This window comes from Liolophura sinensis, unplaced genomic scaffold (genome assembly GCF_032854445.1).
Source record: "Liolophura sinensis isolate JHLJ2023 unplaced genomic scaffold, CUHK_Ljap_v2 scaffold_21, whole genome shotgun sequence".
Lineage (NCBI taxonomy): Eukaryota > Metazoa > Mollusca > Polyplacophora > Chitonida > Chitonidae > Liolophura > Liolophura sinensis.
Genome location: NW_027017960.1, coordinates 115,115 through 138,268, shown reverse-complemented (window position 1 = coordinate 138,268; position 23,154 = coordinate 115,115).

Below are 23,154 nucleotides of genomic sequence, written 5' to 3'. Positions count from 1 at the left end.
CTTGAGTACTGGGTAAAACACCAATGAAATAATCAAATAAATACACGATCAAATTTATTTATTTCATTATAGATTGTTTAACACGGTATCCAAGAATGATTCTTACACGTGTATGTGACAGGGCACTGATCGGCTGATTGTCAACATGTGCATAGACTGATCGAGTGCACTTCGGATTCAAAAAGAATGTTGACTTCTGTCTGGTTATATAAAAAACTCTGTATCATGCAGATGTTTGGGTCACTTCCTGAAGTCACGTTTTACTTTTTGTTTAGATTTTATGATTTTAAACAAGGGTTTGAGCATTAAGCATTTTTTCACGATCAGTAAAGTTGATGATTTCAGCAACCAGGAAGACTAAACAACTCGTATCCGTGGTACGATTAACAAGTGACGTCATGGATAATTGGTAATTACGTCATGGTTGACTAATGTATATATAGGCCTACCCCAAGCTGACCATGAAAAGCCAATGGTTCACAGATGGAACTAATTGACATATACATGCTAAAATAAAAACTACTATTTGGCCACTCTAGCAGACATGTCACATGTTTCCAGAAAACACCAATGATTTGGAGAGCTGGAAATGATTTGTCACCCTATGGTTTAGCAAAAACGAATGCGTGTCTAGTCGTATACTTGTAACACATTTATGGATAAGACGTCAGGGTTCAAATAAAAACAGCAAGACGTTTGAACATTAGTGTTTTTTCTATAAACACATGTCATGCGACGTTAATATTTGCAGTTTTATTGCACAAAAGACGGCGACGTCTCTCGTTAGTCGTAGCACGAATACGATTTACTAGCTATCTTTTACATTTCCGGTCCGTCTTTTATAACTTGAAGTTAGTAATCCTTTCGCCATATATCAGATATATATAGAAATATGGCCATGTGTGTTCTCATTAAAGAGGACACCGTGCGTCCAGCCCATGTTGCATTGCTTCCTCTCCGGTTGTACGTGGGAAAGTCAGCTGATGGTCGTGCGTTTTCAACGGGTTATGCCCAGTTTTCCTCCACCATACCGCGATAGCCACCGTCGTATGGGTGAAATGTTTTTGAGTACAGCGTAAAACACTTACATTATAAATAATTCATCTTTTCCTTTTCCGCAGTTAACGGTACGTCATTCGGCAACACATGACGTTGGAATATTCGGCAGGAAGAGCTGCCCAGATGACCACAAAATTGGCAATAAACCTGTGACATATGAACGTAACGGTAAGTGACATGGTCTTTAGCCTGATTCTGTGTCGAACGGTCTTGATAAACTGCACTGTGAGTGCAGTGTGAGTCTGAGTGATATATTATTAGGCACTGTTGTAGAAACCGAGTGCCTAAACCAAAAGATGTTGTTCTTAAATTTATTTATTTATTTGACTGTTGTTTTACGCCGTACTCAAGAATATTTCACTTATACAACGGCGGCCAGTATTTTCATGAAAGGAAACCAGGCGGAGCGCGGGAGGAACCCACGACTATCTGCAACCTGCTGAGGGATCTATTATTCATAAAGACTAAGAAAAAACTACAACGAAGTGTATATCAGGAGAAAGACCAATATACACTGTCCTGGACAACAGAGTATTCCCAACCGGGCAAAATGTTTTTAAAAGGATTCTACGACTGTCTGTTTTCATTGACGTCACATCCATATGTTTGAAATTGTTCCTTTTTAATAGCTATTGAGCGAATGCAGTCTGTATCTAAATGTATATGCATATTGAATACAAAAGTCTTAAGCGGTAAACTTCACGAGACGTCAGTGGTCACAGTGGTCACGGTATATTAAATGTATTTTTTTCTGTTAAAAACATTCTGAAACAGTAATAACTAATTAGCGCTACATACATCTTTCTGGACAGTGTTAAGTGGTTTATCACCTAGAGTATACTTTATTTTGGGGTTCTCTTTGCCTTTAAAGTCACAACAGACGACACAAGAACTATGGAGAAATGCTTTGTCCAGTGCTGTCACGCCATGCCTCGGGATCACGACGCAACTCAGACTTTAGTTAAAATTTCAGTGATTAAAGTTTGTGTGCTGCTTTCCGCTATTTTAGTAAAAATTTGTTGTATAATAACTTACTCAGAATTTACAGTGTCAAGCAATACTCTGACCTTATTACATGAGAAATAGCAGTTTTAAAGTGATTTAAGGTTTATATTTAAGTCTACGATCGTTTAGTGATTCCGAGTACGCAGGTCACCCCGATAAAGGACTTAAAATGTATCGTTGGCAATCATCAATATTTATCCTAATAGTGAACTGCTATCTCTATTATAAACAACCTAGTTCTATCACATAGCTGTAACAATAGCAGTATGAGTAACAAAGGTAGCAACACCTTGAGCTTGTGCTGGTGAACAGTATTTGCACATGCTTCCTTCAACAATAATTTAGGCCACCTTCTGGCAAGATCATTCACTTATGGGCCTATGAGTTCAGCGTTTTTGATCCATCCCGTATCTACAGGAACGAGGTTCAACATATCATGTAAATGACAAAACTAAATAAAATAATCTAATGGATTCTGGTATAATTTTCTAAACAACTGCATTTATTAGACAATATAATGGGAGTAATTTTGTAAATTGTAAGAAAATATCACAAAATTTAAAACTTTGCCCTTGAAGGAGGAAGTTGTAACTTCCTCCCGCGGTGCATTAAAAGGATAGTACAACGACTGGGCGGCATATTTATCTTCGGTAAGTCGTCCCAGTGAAGCAGCACTAGATTAAAGAGCGGTGGAAATCGGCAACAAAGAGTCATATTACATGTACTGAAAGTACTCCTTCGTCATCATATGACTGAAAAATGTTTAAGTACAACGATAAACCCCAAGCACTCACTCACTCACTCCTTGGAATAGACTATAATGTTCTGGGCCTGGACAGAATTCACACTGGACGCACGTTATGAGTGAGTGAGTGCTTGGGGTTTAACGTCGTTCTCAACAATTTTTCAGTCATGTACGTGTAATGTGCCTCCTTGTTGCAGAACGTATTTCCACCGCTCTTTTATTTAGTGCTGCCTCACTGAGACGACTTACCGAAGGCAAGCAAGCCGCCCCGCCCGAGCCATTATACTGATACGGGTCAACCAGTCGTTGCACTATCCCCTTCATGCTGAACGCCAAGCGAGGAAGTTACAACTTCCTCTTTTAAAGTCTTAGGTGTGACTCGATCAAGGATTGATCCTGGATCTACCGGTCCCGAAGCGGACGCTCTACCAACTGTGCTATCCGGGCCGGTCCACACGTTATGTGTGGTAACTACTAAAATTTGACTTTGATACCGATACCCGAAATACACTGCAAATTACGTTATTATCCCTCCCATCATTTGAATTAGAACCATACATAGAAAAGGAAAGCATAACATATTCAGTAGCATGCAGTAAGTATGTATAGGTACTACACAAACTGTTCCAGTGAGAACAAAATAAAACTGTTTCAAAAGTTTGCAATGAGTCCTTTCTGGCATCAGTTAGGTACAAAAGTGCATACCTTGAGGAAATGTTGCATTGTCATTGAACATAAACCAGTGTCATTCACATATGATAAACAATTAAAACTTATGCAATATGCGGTCTGTTCCTGCAGAAATTAAAGTTGAGTTTAATTAGACCAGCTTGATCTAAAACAGTTCAACACAAGAAAGTGTCATTCATCGGTAGAACAGTTACTGTCAGCAAATCATTTACAGAGTGTAATCTGGTTATCTGGTCGGCACGTATCTCTGTCGAGGAGGATAAGTTTAGTGGAGTTGAAACAGGGATATTGTCGTCATATATAAATTGACTTTTCCTGAAAGCTGGACGGATAGCACCCTTGTGAACATTAAAGGATAAATTACGCGTCAGCGAGTGTGAGTCTCTCTTGCAGTGACCATAGAACTGTTCACACAAGTAAAATTGAACGGAACTCGGTTGGATGGCGTTTGAAGCTTATCCGTATGCTTTTTGGCGGATAAAAACGGTATCACCGACTTTTATACCGACAGCTGGGCATTTCGGAATACATAAATTTCGTAGTCCACATTTTCCATCGGGTTGAAGTACTTGTTAAGTTTTGCAACAGCTCCGTCGACTGCGCTTACTTGACTACATGGAAGACAGAGAGTGTGTTTTTTTACGGCTTCTGCTACTCTCTTCATGCAGAAAACCGTAGTCGTAACTCTACTCAACCGATAAGATAGGACGGTCTGGTTTAGAGAGACTAGGCTTCTGTTAGAAATTCCAAAAGATTGTATTTCTGTTAGAGATTCCAAAGACTTTAAAAATGGTACTTGTTGCTGCCTCGCTTGGTGCTCAGCACTGAGAGGTGTCTTCGACATGATTCTTCAGTCGCAGACTTGCCCTGCCAAAGAAGACATAGTATGTGTAAAAACACATTTTCGTCCTGAAAAATTAAAACCCCAAGCATTCATTCGTTCATTCGCCTTAAATGTTAAATCACATAGGGTAAGCATTGCATATTTCTCATTTATCATTCAGAACCTACTGATCCATGGAAAGTTTGGGGAGAATGTAACTGTGAAACCGGGACCAGACGACGGTTACCGGATCCATGTAGGGACGCCAGAGGTGTAGATGATGAGAAGACATGTACACCCGACGAAGGCGCCTGCGGTAAAAGTATATTGCCTGTTCCTTGTATATTGGCGAATTGCGAATATGCATAGTCTCTGACAGATTATATTGTAGGCTTAAACACATCCCTTTGAACACTTGTTTGATACTAAAAGTACTAAAAGTACTAACTTTTTTAAAAAAGTGACTGTAACATAGTATACCAAAAATACGGGAGAACAGAGCATTGCCTAGCTCGCTTTTGAGAGGAGAGGGGCACTATGTATATCAGCAGAGAAAATGTTTGATGAAACCTCCGCTCTTGGTCAGGTAAATTGTAAACCTTCTGACTTAAAGTCACAGCCAGTTTCAGTTTACAACCTCATTGGTCACCGCGGTTATGTTGCGGCCAGAACATATATGCATATTTCACAGTGAGGGTAGAATATCGTAAATATTTTTCGAGAGACTGGTGGAAATGATAACGTCATCTCGCTATGAACGTCATGAAACGAAATGTTGCTTTTTCGACTTCATGTCGTCTGGGTGTGAACTGTTTATATATTTGATTGGTATTTTACGCCGTACTCAAAATTATTTCGCTTACACGACGGCGGCCAGCATTACGATGGGCGAAAAGAGGGTAGGGCCCAATGGAAACCCAACGATCATCTGATATAAGTGCTGAAGGAGCTTTTTGAGTCATTTATAGCCCGCTTGACACAACGAGAGTGACCGCATTCATTTTAATATATCTGTTACGACTCCAACCAACACCTGAAACAATTTTATTGCTGAATGCTGATTAAATCGTTCTGCTTGTGAACAGTGGTGAGGTTATGCCCAAGCCAGCGTACATGCGTTGCACAGACGCCATGATCTATCGTGTCTAGTAGTGCCAGTGATGTAAAGCGAGGGTAGAGAAAGGCACATGCGCTCTAAGGAGTGCGAGCAATATCACCCCATCTACATACAGGCACACATCGCATACAACCAAAAGCAACAAGTGTTTATAATGGACACAAGTTCACAGATACTTTATATATGTTGCACACTGCTTCCTTAAAGGCGGTTTTTTGAAACGCATCTGTGGAATCCGTCTTCGTGGGCTGCATATACCAAATATTCAGTACCCCCATGTCGACCCCTCTGGGTTTAAACCAATGACCTTCAGGACTGTAGTCGACCCCTCTACCACTGCAGAGACCAAAGGTAACTCCATGTCACTTAAATGTAGATAACCAGTAGAGAAACATTCTTTGTTTGTAATTGACCCTTGATTGACCCCTGATAGCCGATGGCGCCCCTTCGTATACCAGCATTGTGTCGATCATGGGAAGCCTCGAGTTCTCAAGTAAATCTAAAGAGGCAACCAAAGAAACGGGAGCTAAAAAATTAATTTGTTCTTCAGTTATCAGATCCCACTTGGAGGGATTTCAGTATCTCACCTCACGGTTAAAATTTTTTCTGGTTTACAGCTCACGTAATGATGTTTGCTGTAATCGGTTCGGTTTTGGGATTTCTTGCGTTGCTTCTGATCGTCGTTGGGGCTGTCTGCTGTATTAGACACAATCAGCCGTAAGTATGAGCAGTTTGATCTGAACACAGTTATCATCATCACCATTGTCATCATCATCATCATCACCATCATCATCATTATCCAAAAAGTAAGTTTTTGGATCAAAGCTCCATTCTAATTGGTTAATCGAACTGGTTGATCCAGTTAAATAGATTCATATTATCCTGCAAAACGGGTGATGTTAAATTCAACATGGCCGTAGCTGTCCATCAATCGCTAAGTTAAAAGAGCAGCATTGCTATTCGAAGGTATATTCTACAGGCAAAGCTTGTGCTATTGGGCACATTGAGTTGATGAGACATATCCAGTATAATGCGAACCGGTCCACGTCCGCATTCTGTGGTCAGAATGCATGATAATGTGTTTCTATGTTTCGCTTCGTCAATTCCTTCTTTTTTCGACAGGCCCGCCCCTACAGTTAACATCGAAATGCCTTCCCGACAAATAACCACTACCAATGAACTTTTTGGAAGTATAATTACACTGGAGACTTCCGGAGGAATGAACGAGTTTCAAGAGGAAAATTTACTCGTACCTTGTCAAGGATTTAAGATGGCAGATCTCACCAGGCCGCCGCCACCGGTTCCGTACATGAACCAGGAATTTGAATCCGAATACATTTATGGATGACGCTGTATATTTGTCGGCGATTGGATAGATATACACACCGTCGTGGTAAATTGCCCTGTACTAACTTTAGAGTACACGAGCGTGGTCGACTGCTTAGACTTTGTACACAAGGCCCAACAAACATTTGTCACATGACTGCTGACTCTGGTTTAGTGGTTAAAGGTGCTTACCTTCAAAATACTGAGGCCCACAAGGTGAGGGCTCAAAACCGATCTTCGACGGGGAATTTGAAGACTGTTCCGGTTTCACTGCCTTGGTGACAGTTATGCGGAAGACAACATACGAATGGGCGCATGCGCACTCGAACAATCATTGAAGACCACTTATTTTCTACTAACATGGTCCTCATGTCTGTAAATCACATGTACGGCTGGAATTAGGTCGTTTTTTGTCGTTTATAATAAGCGTTTGTGGATTAATACCTGGAATTAGATCGTTTTTTTTTTTGTCGCTTATAACACGCGCTTCTGACAATGACTGCTCCCACAGCTTCCCAATTAATACTTGCAATTTGATAGTATTTTATATCGATTATAATACACGTTTTTGACAATGACTGCTCGCCTATCTTCCCAGTTAAGACCTGGAATAGATGGTGTTTATATGGTGTTTAACAAAGGTTTCTGAAATTGACTGTTCACATAGCTTCCTAATTAAAAACCTGCAATTAGCTAGTTTTTATATCGTTTTTCATATCCGTTTGTTGTTTTTGATTTATACACATTATTCTTGTGTATACACATGCAATGTTTGTACTGACGGTGTATACTAGTGTATCTATCGTTTTCTGTTGTTTGAAGCATTTTCTGTTTTCAGCAAGCAGCAAAGAACTATGTCTTGCTTAAATTTCACTGCGTCATTACGTTCAGTTTTTTTGGACTTATTTCTTGTGGGATAATTTTAACCTGACCTTTTTGTATTTGTTTGCTTTATGTTGGGTGTCATTCGATAGTGCATTCTTTGAAGTTCACTGCCCAGTGCGTTTTAGTAAGGCTAACACCTTACAGAGCCCCTGTGTTTTAGAGGTTGATCCTTAAAAATAAAATAGTATGTTCTTCACAGTTTTACCAATACAAACGTTTCACAGGTCGATCAGCAATCGGTTAATCAGAATGTCTGATGTCATCTGCCGGGCTCCTGTGCCATGCAGCTAACATCGTAAATAAGTTCCTACTGGTACTTCTGACAGAACCAGGGATTTGACGCCTGCTGTGACATGGATCTGCTGGCGTTTAAGCTACTGTTATTGTTGGGACAGAGGTTTTTTGGCTTGAGGTGCATTTTTCGACGCATGTATGCCACGCGTCGAAGTCGGTAACCGTATATCTTTGTTTTTCTTCTCCCTTTTTCATATCGTTATCAGCTACATGCACCATGATATATATTTCGTATTTCGAGATCGTGTAGCATATCAATAAGAACCACTCCTGTGCAGTTAGAACGTAGATAGATTATACATTTCAGTTTATGTTCAGGTCATCTAACATTTGTATTCGGCGTGCTGTAAATCTATACATTTGCTTTTATTCTATTCATTTTGAATGTATTCCTCTTTATTCAGCTACATCTATACTCTATATACTGCTTAAGACTCACAGTTGTACGTGAGTTCAATAGTAATAATGGTAATAAGTCGAGGTATGACCACCTAATTGCAAGCTTTCGATGGCGGGATCATTGTCAAGCTTCGTGTGACGTGGTGATGCCTTGACTTCATTATTATTACTACAGACACTTTGCATTTCTTTTTTATAAATATGCATGCGTATATAAGTAAAAAAGCAACTGTGTACATAGAGGAAAAATATATGTAAACCAAATGTTTAAATGATTTACTTATTTTGTAATAAATTCTGGCATCACCCAGACAACAGACTTTCTGTTGAATTTAACAGATTATTTCTTTGAGAGTTTCAAAAGACCTCTTAATACCTCTTAATACTTAGCGTCTAATATGGAACACTTTCATGTGAACTGCCACTGTCGGTTAAGATGCTGATCTTCTAGCCGCTCTGACGGTTGTAGATATTAACTCATTAGTTAAGCCGTTTGTTTTTTTTTCAAGAATTACGACAACAGAGACGTGGGTTCAACCCCAGTCTCGCCCAACGAATTTTTTTGCAACCCGCTTATGGTTTCGTTCTTGTTCTGGACTTGGTGGCATTTGGCGATCGACGGAGCTCTTAGGCGTACTCTCGCAAAAAATAATGGATTCCGTTAATTTAACATACAGATTACATTAGACATTGTGTTATAATAACAGATTAAGTTCTAACATCACTCAGATAACAGACTTTCTGCTAAAACTAACAGATTATTTTTGTAGTGTACTCTTGCATGAAGTTTGCCTCAGACGAATTGCATACCGCCTTTATGCATAGGTCACACGTGAGAAAGTTCGACAGTGACTCAACGAAGGTCGGTGGTTTACCCCAGGCATTCTGGATTTCTTGACGATAGAAATGAATACCATCTCAAGTATGATGTTAGAAAAAAAATCGGTTAAATCAAGTCAATCTCTCGCACAGACTTTAAGTGAGAGTTCATTCTATACCCCAAACAGGGATATATTGGCATTTCCTTTATCCCCTTTCAGTTATCGAGTCCTTGGTGATAATAAATTGTCGACTGCACTCGTGAGGTAGCTCAGGTAGTTTTGCGTGAAGTTGCTTGAAAATATACTTGACTTTAATCAGTACGAGACACATTCTGAACATGCACAAATACCTGTGTCTCACATGGGAAATTTCATCAGTGTCTTGACAAAGCCAGATGGTTTATATCGGAATCTCCTGTATCCTTGGCCAAAACGTAATGACTCAATAAATCTTCAGTATGGCGTCCAGCACCTATCAGTCAGTCAGTTAATCTATCTGTTAATTGACCAACAATGTGGGTTGTACGGTTTTCAAATGGTAGTGTTGGGTTCTGTCCTTCACTACAACCCTTACTGTACTCTCTGTCACTCGAGGTTGTGCGACAAATTCGTTATCATACTCCACATGTATTTACATAATATGGCACACGGATCAGTCCTTGGTGATGCCCAGTCGTGCAGCATAAAGAGTAAACCAGAACAGCGAGTGTCATAACGGGCAAATGGTTACACGTAATCGGTGAAATACTGCCTCTTGTCCAGTTACCCCAGTTAGGGTTTTATTATAATTGTTCATTTAAATGCATAAATCAGACCAAATTAGAAGAAATACTGCGTCTTGTCAATTTATTAATTTATTTGATTGATGTTTTACGCCGTACTCAATAATATTTCACTTATACGTCGGCGGTCAGCATTATGGTGAGAGGAAACCGGGCACAGCCCGTGGGAAACCCACGACGATCTGCGTGTTGCTGGAAGACCTTCTAACGCAAGGCCTCTCGTCATTTTACCTCAGGATTTTATTCTATCTGTTTATGTAAATGCTTAATCAGTAGCAAATTACTCACACATATAAGATCATGGCTTAACCAGTGACAGGTAAAAACAAATGCAGTGATGTTAATTAAAAAGTATTAGACGTCACAACACATTCCACACGTATTAGACGCCACAACACATTCCACACATATTAGACGCCACAACACATTCCACACGCAATCTTCTTCAGACAAAGCATTCAACAGTCATCCACACACGAATTGCTTATGTTACTCGATGATGTCTTTTTTTTACGCTCAAATAATCGGGATTGATTTCGCTCCCTGACTACTCGGGATAAAAAGTATTCACCTTGACATATTCCTGTTTGACTAAAGACAACAAAAGTGTTGGGAAAACACCTACATGCATAAACTTCTAACGGCTTTCAGTCAAATCAAGTGAGAACAGATGTCGTTCTGCGGCTTCTCGAGTAGCCCATTCATTGTCAATAGCCGAGTCTTCAACGTTACTGTACCACGCGGCTCAACCCATAAATTAACAACTTTCAAATAGGGTAATACAGATAATGCTCTTTGCCAAAAACTGACACTTCAGTTCACCGCTCCTGATGTATTGGCAAAAGTTGACTCCTCAGTGTCACGATACCACCTGGTACTATCCAAGCTTCCAAATCAGGTAATACGGTACGGAATCTGTTCTCTACATCTCTAGATTGTCAAGTCGGTTACCGTTATCACTGGGACAGGGGGAGATAACTCGTTAGGCTCAATCTCGTAAGTCCGGCCGAGACACAAGACCTTCTCTCCGGGTCTCATAAGAATGCGATGGTACAGGAATATAAAGAGAAGCAGAGCACCGATGAAGCACAGCAGAGGGAACAGAAGCCCTAGCGCCAGGGCATTGGTGGAAACTTTCCTCAATATAGCCTCGCTCTGGTTTTCTTGGTTGTAGAAGCAAGGGTACGACTGGCCGAGTCTTCCGTGCGCGCGAACAAACGTGGCAACGTTATCGGCGTCATGGATTATGCTTCCATATCAGGAGTACGTAGAGCACTGTCACAAAAGGGGAAAAGTTTAATTATAAGCAATTAGCAATAGAAATATTTATTTTAATTATAAGAGTGAAAAAAAAGCTAAAATATAAAGTATGTTTCATCATACAGACAACTGAAAAAGCATGCGCAAAAACACCGTGACATTCATTTATTGTTTTTAGATTTTATGAAGAATGCTGACAGAGAAAGTATATTAATGCGTAGATTTAAGTGGTCTATAGAGGCTTTTTCTTACAATGAAAAGCATGGACAAAATGAAAAATTTTGTTGAAAGGGAGGTGATCACATTTTGGTAAAGTTCACAACATCTGAAAAAAAATTTAATACAGATGCTAAGTATGTTTTTGGACGGTTTTTGGACGATGTTTAACATGCAGGCAAAAGTGAGGTGTTGCGGAGGATTTTTTCGGCCATATTGAACGGGATGAAACACGTGACGTAATAGATTCTTTTTAGTTGATAATCAAACTGTAACTGTCCTATTTCCATTTCAAATACAGGTATACATGTAGTTGTAGGACTGTGCTAAATTAGAGCTGCCTAATGATGCTTAGCAGCGAGAAAGAATCTGCTCCGTCCATGTGGTTCAGGTTGTTGAATGTGGTCCACCTCGTTTTTCTTTCTTTATTTTTTTCTTTCTTTTTATTCTCTGTAAAAATATGAAAAAAAAATAAATAAACAAAATGATCTCAAATGTTGAGCTGGTGTGACCGTTCCGGTTATATGGCGCTGGCCATGTTTGAAAACGTAAACAATCGATTAGTTGATACCAGTACGGCGTTTTCACTCTTACCAATGCGATCGTCCAGCTCACCAGAGGGAGTTTTTCCATTTCCGTCGTTTGCAAACAACGTGCTGATGATCGTACGTTTTGCCCATTCTTTGACCGGTTTGCTCATCGCAGCCGCCGTTGTATAAGTGAAATAATAATAAGTGAGTATGGCGTAAAACGCCAGTCGAATAAATAAATAAATAAATATTGTCGTCAGCCATTTAACAAAGTTAAAAGTTTACGTACTATTAAAGACGTAAGTGAGGCGTTTGGGGGAGGGGGGACTGGGGTATATCCAAAACAAAAATTATTTATTACCTTAATGGCTTCTTTGTCGTAGGTGACAGGTAAATATCCGTAATGAATGAAGTTGTGAGCATCATCGAACAACGTGGAGTTGGGAACGTTCTTCCCGCTTTCAGTGACGTAAACCACTATGATCTCTACGCAGGGGTAGTGTGACGTACACCCGTGCCACCTGTCGCAGTGACAAGCGATCTGGCCAACATTCACCACTTTCTGAACAGTGCAGTTTGTGGCGCTGAAATGTCTCGTTGTATGGTAAGTCTTACCCAAGGCCAAAGCGATTGCAATTATCGTGATTGGGCTGCCAATCAAGAAAATTACATCGAGTATAACCAGTACTAACCAGCATGCTTGCTTCTTAGTGCAGCCCATTTTGCCTTGAAATTGCCGATAAGCTACGCAATGAAGTGTCCGCTACTTTTTTAACAGAAGGCAACAAAAACTTAATTAAGAGTGTGAGTATACAGATTGACAACGCCTATGACGTGTTGGGGTCGTTGTCACGGCTATACAAGTACAGCTGCACTCCTAAGTTTGTCATCAAGATTAGCATAAGCCAAGCGAATCATACACGTACAACAGAACCAATTCTCAAACTTTTTTGTTCCTACATACAACGTATGAGTCAACGTTGAGATGAGTAAGATAGCATTTAGGTTTTTACAAGCAGAGTTCAATGTGATACTGCTGTATCAGTTGGTATAACAAACACTATCACTAAAAGCGTATTAACGTCGGAGAGAAAATGTCTGTCTTAGTATGACTGTAGCCTACACTGACACCTTTTAAGGGGTGTGTTCTAGCTATCACTGCCGAGTCATTCGTCAATGGACACCATCAGTTTCTGAATGAAACATCCTGTCATTAACTTTAGGGGGGCCTCCGTGGCTCAGTCGGATAGCGCGCTAGCGCAGCGTAATGACCCAGGAGCCTCTCACCAATGCGGTCGCTGTGAGTTCAAGTCCAGCTCATGCTGGCTTCCTCTCCGGCCGTAAGTGGGAAGGTCTGTCAGCAACCTGCGGATGGTCGTGGGTTTCCCCCGGGCTGTGACCGGTTTCCACCCACAATAATGCTGGCCGCCGTCGTATAAGTGAAATATTCTTGAGTTCGGCGTAAAACACCAATCAAATAAATAAATAAAATTAACGTGAGTGCGGCTAGCGTGTCACCAAGAAAGTATCCCCTGCTATACTGGCGTATAATTTGCAAACAGGCAACGCCTATGGATATAACCACATATAGTCGTCATCGAGAAAGTATCCGCTCTAATACAGGCTGATTATTTGCTAACAGGCATCAACTAGGAATATAACCACATACAGTCGTCATCAAGAGAGAACACAATGTGGTAAAGGCGAATAATTTACTAACAAGCAACACCTATTAATTTTGCAGCATGCGGTCGCTAAGAAGCATGTATATCCACTGTGGCAGAGGTGTATCCAAACTGCACCTTGCAGGCACCAGCTACTTGTAGTCACCCTTCATCAGCAGTATCTGTAACCTGCATAAATCAGGTGTATATGATTTGGTAACAAGAGTCATCCTGAATCCAATCTTAGCCTAGTGAAATAAACGTGCAGATGTGTGTGCCCGAAATTGCCCCATCCAGTAATTCCTCACAGCAGCATTATACCGGGTCTTCTCTGTATATGTCACAACAGCGGACTGGCTACTAGTACAACACACTCAATAATGTGCACGTATAGCTCTGTATGGCCCTAAGCATACGGGAGTAAACACGTGGTAAACAAGTAAACACAAGTTCTCGTCTCTCCCAAACCTTTCACTGCCATGCAGTACCTTTTCATAATGGTTTCACAGGCCTGGATTATCAATAGGCTTGCACCCGCCTTGGTCTATTTATGGCTTTTTTCAAAAGACAAAATTTCGTCTAGCCATGCACTGACTGAAAAGAACAAGTTTTATGGCTGGTGAAAGATTGAGCAGTACATACACATACACATGGTAAAACTCGAAATGTCCTAGAAAACATTGAGCACGGTGAAGGTTCTGTGGTTCTGTAATACACAAGACTTTTTATGGCAAATATAACGGCAAAAGACTGAGAGTTTTGAGAGTTCAAGTAAACTTAAAGCGTATTTACACCCACATGTATTCCACCTGATATGTATTTGCATAATACGTGAATATGCTTCAAGCCTTCACAGAAAGTTTGCATTTGTAATGAAACTTTACGGGGCGCAGATAATAAATTCCAAAGTTTTTATAGCTGTTTTTTAAATTAAAATTATTTTGGAAAAGGTATGAATTGGGTAGTAACTTATCTTAATATGTATGCGATTGTAGAAAAAATTATAACGTGACAGGACTTACGTTAGACCTACCAATCCACGAAACAGTTTCCTAATAAAGACGTGAAATATTCTCTGCGAAAGAAGAGGGTCGCCGCATATATAATCAAAGGTAAATATTTCCTTTAAAACAACTGGAAACATTCCCTTAAAAATACAGAGGAATAAAACAAACCATGGGGAATTTTCATTAACATCCACACAGAAATACATATATACCACGGCAAATGTGCTCTACACGTGGTGAATAAATCAGGCCACTGAAACTATCCATCAGTCATCCACACAGAAGTGCACATATACCACGGCAAATGTGCTCTACACGTGGTGAATAAATCAGGCCACTGAAACTATCCATCAGTCATCCACACAAAAGTGCACATATACGACGGCAAATGTGATCTGCACGTGGTGAATAACCCAAACCACATGAAATATTCATCAAACATCCACACAGAGAAACAGTTATACCACGGCAATTGTTCCCTGCATATGATGAATCAATTAAACTACGGGAAATATTCAGCAAACATCCACACAGAACCCATAACGTTTTAATGTCCACTGATCTGGCTAGCCTTCACAGTTATCTGCCGTCACATATAAACCCATCACGTGTTAATGTGTACGGATCTGACTAGTATTCACAGACAAACCCATAACGTGTTAATGTGTATGGATGTCACTAGTATCCACAGATAAACCCATAACGTGTTAATGAGTAATGATCTGGCTAGCCTTCACAGTTATCTGCCGTCACATATAAACCCATCACGTGTTAGTGTGTACTGATCTGATTACTATTCACAGATAAACCCATAACGTGTTAATGTGTACTGATCTGATTACTATTCACAGATAAACCCATAAGGTGTTTGTGTGTACTGATCTGATTACTATTCACAGATAAACCCATAAGGTGTTAGTGTGTACTGATCTGATTACTATTCACAGATAAACCCATAACGTGTTAATGTGTACTGATCTGATTACTATTCACAGATAAACTCATAAGGTGTTAGTGTGTACGGATCTGATTACTATTCACAGATAAACCTATAGCGTGTTAATGTGTACTGATCTGGCTAGCCGTCACAGGTTTTTTTGTGTTTTTGGCGAAAGTGGCCGTAAAACCAGTAAATAAAAAAAAAAAAAAAAAAAAAAAAAACATTAACACGTGATGGGTTTATCTGCCGTCACAGATAAAACCATCACGTGTTAATGTGTACGGACCTGACTAGTATTCACAGATAAACCCATAACGTGTTAATGTGTATGGATGTCACTAGTATTCACAGATAAACCCATAACGTGTTAATGAGTAAGGATCTGACTAGTATTCACAGATAAACCCATAAGGTGTTAGTGTGTACTGATCTGATTACTATTCACAGATAAACCCATAAGGTGTTAGTGTGTACGGATCTGGCTAGCCTTCACAGATAAACTCATAAGGTGTTAGTGTGTACTGATCTGATTACTATTCACAGATAAACCCATAACGTGTCAATGTGTACGGATCTGATTACTATTCACAGATAAACGCATCACGTGTTAATGTGTACTGATCTGGCTAGCCGTCACAGATAAACCCATCACGTGTTAATGTGTACGGATAGCCGTCACAGATAAACCCATCACGTGTTAATGTGTACGGATCTGGCTAGCCGTCACAGATAAACCCATCATGTGTTAATGTGTACGGATCTGAATACTATTCACAGATAAACCCATATCGTGTTAATGTGTAGGGATCTGGCTAGCCGTCACAGATAAACTCATAACGTGTTAATGTGTAGGGATCTGGCTGGCTGTCACAGATAAACCCATCACGTGTTAATGTGTACGGATCTGACTTGTACTCACAGATAAACCCATAACGTGTTAATGTGTACTGGTCTGGCTAGCCGTCACAGATAAACCCATAACGTGTTAATGTGTACGGATAGCCGTCACAGATAAACCCATAACGTGTTAATGCGTATGGATCTGACTAGTGTTCACAGATAAACCCATAACGTGTCGATTGGTATTGATCATCCACCGCCCATATGCCGCTCCATAACGTGTTAATGTGTACTGATCTGACTGGTATTCACAGATAAACCCATAACGTGTTCATGTGTACTGATCTGACTAGTATTCACAGATAAACCCATCACGTGTTAATATGTACGGATCTGACTAGTATTCACAGATAAACCCATAACGTTTCCATTGGTATTGATCATCCAATGCCCATATGCCGCTCCAGTTGCTGAGGGCCACAAAGTTGTTCACAGGGTCGACAGGTTCGTTCTCATGCCAGTAAGGAGCGTCCATGGGTAGTTCTTCACCGTTCATCCACCGAAGTCTGTCTGTCACCCAATGAGCTCCCAGCCAAAACCGTCCTTTATCATCTTAAGGGGGAAACGCAAAGCGAAGGAAACATTTTACAAATGAAGCAAATGTCATTAAATAAGGCTTTGAAATAAGACTATATCTTTTAAACTACATTAGGAATGTAGATGAAGCTCACCATACCATCCAAAGATTTAATTGCATTTAATTCCGTGAAAACAGGTGTTTGTCAAAATGTTTGGCAAGGTATTTATCAGGTACGTGTACATGGCGTCCTGCACAAGGCGGAGGGAACTTTTCAAATGATAATATTTTTAGGCCACCCAAGAAATATGTATGCTTCGCTGGAAGTACCTTCAACTCTTTCTCAGAAGATGTCCCTGACGGAATCGGAAATTTGTATTGCACAAAGCTTAAACACTTAAAGGGACATGAAAAATAAGTTTTCACCAATAAACTTTCTCGGCCCGATGAACGTGGAATCAATCAGCGCGATTGATTATAAAATATGATAACAATACATCATTTTCAGTAATTTCATTGACATGTAATAATTTGTAATTAACATATCTGCTTCTTTGTACCTTACTCTGTTAATGCCATGATCCCAAAAGTTGCTATTGTTTAACACATTATATTGTTGCTCCTGTTCAACACGTTACGCTGTTGCCACTGTTTAACATGTTACACTGTTGTTGAAATATTAAAATGTATAGTTGCGTTCTTCGCCTGCTTTGCAAATGGATAGTCTAACGAAATCCCACGGACATGATTACAAGCAAAATTCAAATTGTGTTCGGGGCAGTATGTTTATTATGTTGAATTTGATCGTTGAAATTCGATATAAAAAACTATCTGGCACATTTATGTAAAGAGATACAACACGAATTCAATGCTGATTTCACTCATTCTCCTAGAACATATCTTGCACTTTTTCAATACCATTGCCAACTGCTGACTGCTACCCTTTTCATGACTCCGTCCTGATTTCGTACTTTACTTACTTTCTTAGTTCTGGGGTGATTTGTGTTTATACATCCTTTTGGGAATTGAAAAGCGCAGTGAAAACTGTTGACCGCTTCCCTTTGTATGATTCCATCCTAATTTCGCACTTTATGTACTTTCTTAGTTACTTGGTGGTTTGTGATATAACCGTCGTTTTGGGAATTAGCCTTGCAATTGTTGATCTAGAACATCCTTATTGGTTGTTCAGGACAGCTGGAATACGAATGCGCTTTTCAACGCTTTAATCTTAGAATTGGGATGTTTGTCAGGATGTTTGCCAAGATGCTTCTCAGGTACATGTAGGCCTACATGTATCTGGCCAAATCCGAGGGAACATCTCAGAGGATAATATCCTTGTAGCAGGAGGTTTTATACTTCATTGTACTAATTCGAAGGGCCCATGGTTTGCAAAAATCGTGTTCCTACCTGTATCGGAACCTCTGCAAGCTTACCTATATCGTTGAACGCTTGAAGAAATCCATAGAATCTTTCTTGGGTGTGAAGATCCAGCAGATGCCCGCCGCTAACTACGCAGGCGTCGTTGGCCTGGTTCCACTTGAGGTCTGTTGAGTTGGCTGTATAACATATATCTAAGTGGCTTATATAAAGCATACCTTTTCCACAGGGACACCGAACTGGAAAAAAAAAACATAACGCTATACATTAGAAGTTACACTGATTCATTGAGGAATCGGTTAATAGGTTTAGGGCATCCCCTCGATATCGGGAGACCTGGCATCAAACTCGGGTTGGGTCATACCACCGACTTTAAAAATGGTAAATGTTGCTTCACCGCTTGGCGCTCAGCACTGGGACATTGGGGCATGGAAACAGGAACGGATGGCCTGGTGTCAGTATAATGTGGGTGGGGTGTCACATCTTCTGTCTTCGGCATGATATTTCATTGACGGCAGCGCTTTGGCGACATGAACTAGCTCGCCCTGTGACAAGAACATACTATATGTGCATACATCCAATGGTTCCTCGTCGACATGTGACTGAACAAATGTGAAGTACAACGTAAAAAACCCAAGCATACATGCATACATACATTAATAGATTGACTGTTTCACGCAAGAGAGTTTGACTGAAGAGTGAGCGTTTAACGCATTGCTCAACAAATTAAGAAATGTTCGTTTATGTCAGAAATGTCAGAAAGGAACTTCATTTATTAAGTCATCTCATTGGCTCCTTCGCCGTGAGCGTTGTTCTGTCCGCAGCCATTGGTAAACTGACTGTAATGAGATCATAAACTTTAGTCTAGCTCTGGCTAGATCGACTGCAAATTTAAGTTTGGGTATTTATCGGGTACCTGGGAGGAGGTGGTCACTTTCTATGGACACTGGTTTCTTCACTGCATTAATGAACCTGATCTCGTTCGTATAAGTGAGAGATTATTGCGTATGTACGTAAAATCAAGCCAGAATACTAAATTATTATTCCGGATTGCGGAAACCACAGTACACAGATAAAACTACCGACATTTGGCAAATTACTGACCAGCTTTCCTGCGTGTGAGGCTCAGTATGTGCGTCGTATTAGTGGATGACAATCGGCCTTCAAAGAACGTTACAACGGCCTCAGCGTCGAGAGACGTTGACCAGTGAATGGCCCCAAGCGTCCCGCATACAGTGGGTGCGGAGCAATTTACAAATTTTCTGTTCAAGGCAGAGCTTGTACCCAGCAGATTAACATATCTCGTCAATGAAGAATGCTAACTATTGGAATGGAATCGAAAATGTGTCCTTTACTAGCTGACAATTATGTGTTCGGAAACTCTATGTTATATGATTTGTATTGGCAACTGTTTTATTGTTATTGGTTCTGGCCGGCAAAGATTGGCATAGGCATTAACCAGTTATCATAGGCGAACACTACATTATTTAAAACTGAAACCACAAACCTTGAGTACATAAATATTGCTGAGTGTGAGGAAGATGGTATTTTCACATTTACTCACTTTTTGACGAGAGGAACCAATTGTCAAACCGGGTATACCTCTAAACTGTCAAGCCATTAAACCATGAGCAGCAATGATCGGAAGGTCACCTTTCTCATTGTTACATTGTAACCCACTGAGTATTAACCAACAAGGAGGGTTTATATTTCTAACACAAGAATTGATTTTGTAAGTAGCACGATAGAGTTCAAGAAATGTCGGTTGCTATGTTTCTTTGTTGTCGAGAACGTGATTGTAAAAATACCTCGTTAGTCTTGGAGACCACGTCCGAAATGCACAGCGAACTAGATGCAAACAAATTCATCTCTGTTTGAATTCTCAATAATTAATGGGAGACTCAAGGACGAGCAGAAGGTCCAAATGACAATTAAACGGATCGTGTTCTTCTGTACATTGCAGTGCGTGTGTGTTTCCTATATTTTTTATGACCACATACACACCCATAATTGAGACGTAATAACGGAAAGAACAAATGTGTTCACGGTTTTGGACCGCCTTGATATAGACGGGAAAGAGTTTTAGGAGTTCCTCATTGAGCACAATCCAATGTTATTATACCTCGTAGGGAGACTTGGTTTACACAGGCCAATGCAGGGCGCATGACACTTTGCAAAAGATGATGTACATGTACAACGATAACGTCGCATAATTTCATTATTTGGATGTGATCAACGGTGTTGCCGTTTTCACACGTAGTCGGTCCGTAATGTTTTCTACCACTTTCTGGCATAACAGATACATGTCTGCACACCAATGTGCTGTTGAGTCGGTACAAGATTTCCAATATGAAAACTAACGTTTATCTCTAAACACTACTCCGTTCTGAACAGAGTTCCTTTCTGAAGCAGAAGTATGAAAACAATCTATAGCACCTTATTGTTGACATTTTTGAATGCGAGGAAGTTGCCCTTTGAAACAACACTTTTCGCTTGTTGGAGATTATTCTACAATAGTGATAAACTGTATCGGGAAAAACGTTGGTGTTTTCAAGAAGGCTTAAGCTCGACACTTCCGTGACATTCTTGTAAGTCACTTCCTACAAGAGCTTTTGCTAGCACAATAACAGATGCTGTAGTCTCACTGAGCACTGTGCAGGCTTTTCCAAGCGATTGATTGCATGTGTTTTTGGCTGGATTTAGTCCAGACTTTCCTTTCATAGACATACTGTTCGCTCCCTTCCATTCCAGACAATAGATCGTAAGCGTAATCCTTCTCTACAGAAGACAAAAGAAGCTTTGCATGGGCCACAGCCTTGCCATTATGCATATTAGCGCATCTTTGGAAGCATTCCACTGGTAGTATATCCGATTTGTAGTTAAATCATTCCAAACAAGAAGGCTTGACAGGGTGTCTTTCACTAGCTGAAGACAATTCCAATGGATTTCTTCTTGCAAGAAAAATAGATTGTCAATCGTGAGACGTTATCACAATGGAACAAAAACCGGTGGTAGTCCTGATGTGTATTCCAAGAGGAATTTAACCATGTTTCCCCGACGTTTAATTCTTTTTTATTACTGGTAGGTGATGGTATAATTTTGATTGAACTATATGGACGAGATCTGTCCAACTATCAGCGAATTAACCAATCACTGTTCAGGGCGTCAACCGGTAAAACAATATGTACACTCATTTTCCGGCAAAGACCAAAAATATACAAAATATCGAAAGATAGTTTCATTGAAATAGAAGTAGTCAGCATATTCCCGTGATGTCGGGGAGAGAGACGTGTGTAATACACGATGTGTAATATCCAGTACTTAATACACAAAAACTTATATTTAAACACTGAAAGGTAGATATCGCATGCTGCATGTTTATACAAGAAATGGTATACGATACATACATACACAGTACAGCGCCACTGATTTCCCACACTATGCTTGTAAATTGTAATAAATTGTTGCTATGTTTGGCACAGTTCAGGAGACTTGGTCGCGTAAAATCTTGACTTCAGAGTTTCGTCTGCAGTGTTTTACCACGTATTTTGAAATTGTCGATGTTAATACACACCCTAGAATATACGATGAGACGAGTCCGGGCAATTACAACTTCATTCCCGACCATTTTCTTATTATTTTTGTCTAGCAGGTTGTCCAACAGGTACAGTGTTCCCTGAATTTGTTGGGTGTTGCTGCAGAATTTCCCTTTTCCCTTCAAGTCTGTCATTAAAGCTTTCATTGTAGATATTCTCATGGAATTCTTTCTGACTGCAGTTTCACAATCTGACTGGAATACAAAATATCGTAGGTTTTGGTATATATAGCCGAAAAGGCTCAGGGTGTTGTTTTATCAAAGGATGTATTAAGCAAAACTGATTAGATCATGTCTATTTTCAGACAATATTAAAGTTCCTGTACCTTGCAATTTAGGCCAAGGTCTCTTTTAGGGGAAGAAATCTTGTTTTGAAGCCATGTATCAAGTAAAGGTGACTGGATCATGTCTAATTTCAGACCATATTAAGCTTACGGTTCACTGCAATTTAGGCCAAGGTCCCTTCCAGGGCAACAAATCTTGTTTTGAAAGGGTATATCAAGTAAAACTGAATGAATCATGTCGAATTTTAGACAATATTAAACTTACGGTTCACTGCAATTTGGGCCAAAACACTTCCAGGGCAACAAATCTTGCTTTGAAAGGATGTATAACTGACTGGATCATGTGTAACTTCAGACCACATTAAACTTACCGTGCCCTATCATTTAGGCCAAAATCCTTCTTAGCGCAGCAAATGTTTTTTTTTGAAAGCATGTATCAAGTAAAGGTGACTGGATCATGTCATTTTTCGGGTTGTGTTATTAACCCTTACCTACCTTTTAACTGAAAGTCGCCCTCAGTGCATTTGTATAAACGCAGATCTTGACCGCTTGTGTCAAATGACCGGCAGTTCGGATCGGAGATACAGGCCATGGCTCCTCGTATTAAACACTTTGGGTACTCTCCAGAATTTCCCCCTGATATAGTTTTGCATTGCTCTTGTGCAACGTCGTTATTGTCAAAATTTCGTGAAAATTGAAAAGTCCTCATGTTTTCAGAGTTTCTCGGTTCACAAACTGTAGCATATTTCAGCACCAGAGACAATAATAACAACAGTAACATGATATCTGAATAAAAATGCGTCGTTTACAAACTGAGCGTTTTTATGTTTTTAAAGGCGTTGGCAAAAATCCATACCGGAGTCAACTCTCGCCAAGTTCTGCTTATATACGCAAATGACTTCTGGGTAGCTATAATGA